The sequence below is a fragment of the Abrus precatorius genome, unplaced genomic scaffold (assembly GCF_003935025.1).
Source record: "Abrus precatorius isolate BTA unplaced genomic scaffold, Abrus_2018 Scaffold1, whole genome shotgun sequence".
NCBI lineage: Eukaryota > Viridiplantae > Streptophyta > Magnoliopsida > Fabales > Fabaceae > Abrus > Abrus precatorius.
In genome coordinates this window covers 8,258,068-8,261,202 of record NW_020874291.1, presented here as the reverse complement: position 1 = coordinate 8,261,202, position 3,135 = coordinate 8,258,068, and the positions used below count along the sequence as shown (strand labels likewise).

Genomic DNA, 3,135 nt, shown 5'->3' with positions numbered 1-3,135 from the left:
TGCAGGAAAAATGAACTTGTCAACTTTAACTAATAAATCTTCAACAACTCCATATGGATAAGTGTATGATCTATCAGCTAGCTGCAGTGTAATGTTGGTGGGCTTCACTTCCTCTATGCCAAGTTTCTGCAGAACAGCCAATGGCATCAGATTTATGCTTGCTCCCAAGTCACATAATGCTCTTCCCACAGTGCAGTTCCCTATTTCACAAGGAATGCTAAATGATCCAGGATCTTTCAGCTTTGGAGGAAGCTTTCTCTTGAGAATGGCACTGCACTCCTCTGTCAAAGGTACTGTTTTATCATGCTCTAGCTTTCTTTTTCTGGAATGTAGTTCTTTCATAAACTTTGCATATGAGGGCATTTACTCCAAAGCTTCTACAAAAGGAATATTAATTTGTAATTTCTTAAAGACATTCATAAACCTTTCAAATTGTTCCTCTTGTTTAGGATTCTGGACTCTTTGAGGATAGGGCAGCCTCTTGTATTTTTCTGGATCTATTGGCTTACAAGCTTCCTCAAAGAGTTGCTTTTTGGTTTTCCTTTCAGAATTCATAAGAACATCTACTTTTTCTTCTGAATGGTCTTTCTTCAATAGCTTAAAATTTCCTTGTTGCAGATCTTGTTCAATTTTTCTCTTTGCTGCATCATTCACTTTCTTTTCTGCTGGTTTAGGGCTTGCAACTACAGCTCCACTCCTTGTAGTTATGGCTTGACATTGTTCTTTAGGATTGATTACTGTATTGCTTGGAAATCTTCCTTCATCCCTGCTGGATAGTTGTTCAGCTAATTGTCCGATCTGTGTCTCTAGTTTCTTCATGGAGGCTGCTTGGTTTTTGAAGCTTGTTTGAGTCACCTTCATGAATTGCAGCATAGTCTCTTCCATCTCAGTCAACCTCTCATTCATAGGCTTGGAAAATTTCTGATTTCCTTGAGATTGAGTGGATGAATTCCTCTGAAAATAAGGCTGTTGTGTTGCTGGACCTGCATTAGAAAAAGGCAAATTTGAGTTAGAATTCTTTGCAGCAGAATATTGATTATTCCAATTAGCATACTGCTGAGTTCTATTATTTGAAAATTGAAATCCTAGAGGGTATGATGGCTGTTGTCTCTGAAAATTATTCATATAATTCACTTGCTCTTGTGTTTCACTTGTAGATCCTCACATGCACCATTTGCATGGTTTCCTCCACAAAAATCACAACTTAGCTGACTGGTAGGTATACTCCTTGTTTGCAAGTTGCTAATTTGTTGTGTTAAGGCAGCTAATTGTTCTGAAAACATTTGATTTTGTAGCTGATTCTGTGCAAGAAAAGTTTCCAGAACCTTAGCTTCATGACTAGAATTTCTTCCTTGATTTCTTGAGTTTGAATTCTGATACATTGAAGATGCCATCATCTCAATAATTCTCTGAGCTTCTTCCAAGGACTTTGTATTTAATGAACCTCCAGCAGCAGCATCAACCATTGTTCTTGTTACCGCATTCATCCCATTATAAAAAGTCTCCAATTGCATCCAATCTGGAATACAATGATGTGGACACCTTCTAAGCAATTCTTTCTATCTTTTCCAGGCTTCATACAATGATTCTCCTTCTTGCTGCACAAAGGATGTAATTTCTCCTCTCAACTTAGCAGCTTTGGATGGAGGGAAGAACTTAGTTAAAAACTTATTCACAAGTTCTGTCCAGGTTGTGATGCTTCCTTGTGGTTGAGCTTGTAACCAACATTTTGCTCTATCTCTCACGGAAAAAGGAAATAGTCTTAATCTGATAGCTTCTTCACTAACTCCATTCATTCTTATAGTGTCACATAGCTGCAGAAAATTTGAAATATGCAAGTTAGGATCATCAGAATTTCCTCCAGAAAACTGATCCTGTTGGACTAAATGTAGTAGGGCAGGTTTAATCTCAAAATGGTTGGCTTGAATAGTTGGCCTAATTATAGAAGAGTTAAAACCTTGCATGTTAGGAATAGCATAGTCCCCTAATGTTCTAAGTCTGTTCTGCTCTGCCATTTCTATTGCTGGATTTGGTTGTCTCAAGGGTGTAGATGTTCTTTTTACTCTAGGATTACTCTGAGATTCTGGAGAATGGACAGCTTCTAACTCACTATCACTCCCTATGGCTTTTTCTGCTCTAGACTCTTTTCTCAATCTTCTCAAAGTTATGTCTATGTCAGGATCAAAGACCAGAATTGATTTATTCTTGTTTTTACCACGCATATACAAATCAGTTTGAAGCAAAATTAGACTACAATTGATATTCAGAAATGTACAACAGAATTCATGCAAAATCTATCAGTAAAAGCATATAGAAACTTAAATCTAGCAGTTGCAGAATTGTAAAATCATGTACAAATATGCAGAATGGCAATTACAACTATGAAGAACAATGAAAACTGAAATTATGCAGATAAACAAAGATGTAAAAATTCTATGCAGCAGACAAAAATATTATGCAGAATATTACACAAGGTGCAGTAAAATTATGCAGAAAACAATTTGAAAGCAAAGCAACAAAATAAATGCTCAATCTAGTTACTTTTCTACTACTAATGATATTGAAATGCAAACTTCCCAGGCAACGGCGCCAAAAACTTGTTGTTCGCAATCTAACACTAGCAAGTGCACTAGGATTGCAGCAAGTGATAAGTAAATTTAAGATCCAAATATCGTCTCCACAGGGAATTTTGATTCAAGTATCACTTCATAGAATTATAACCATTTAAGCTTTTTCGAATTTGTAAGGAGAATGGTAACATGTAATAACAGCAAACTAAAACAATTAGAGGTAAAATGAACTTGCAGAAAATAGAATAATGAACACACAATTATGTGATAACAAAGGAAGAAACCATAGCTAGGGAATTGCTTCACCAAAACTCCAATGTTTAATCAATAAAGTTCTGAATTAACAAGCAATTGGAAAGAATGACAATCAGTTTCACATTATATTATTCAGAGGTTAATTCCTTAACTCAGTGAACCTAACATTCAATTAAACCATTCTAATTTCTTAGATCTGATTCAATTCAATATTGCTTTAAGTGTAAGAAACCAGAAGATTGCAAGATCAAAGTTCCTTATCCCTAAGAAAACTATAATCTCGGTGATTGGTTCAGATCTGAGGAACAAA

At 35.7% G+C, this 3,135-nt stretch overlaps 1 non-coding gene across 1 annotated transcript; it reads left to right on the top strand.

Moving 5' to 3' along the window:
* The first annotated feature begins 1,524 nt into the window (after positions 1-1,524).
* Positions 1,525-1,631, top strand: LOC113861790. The gene has a single exon (XR_003504339.1). It is a non-coding gene; the product is annotated as a small nucleolar RNA R71 (small nucleolar RNA).
* The last annotated feature ends 1,504 nt before the right edge of the window (positions 1,632-3,135 follow it).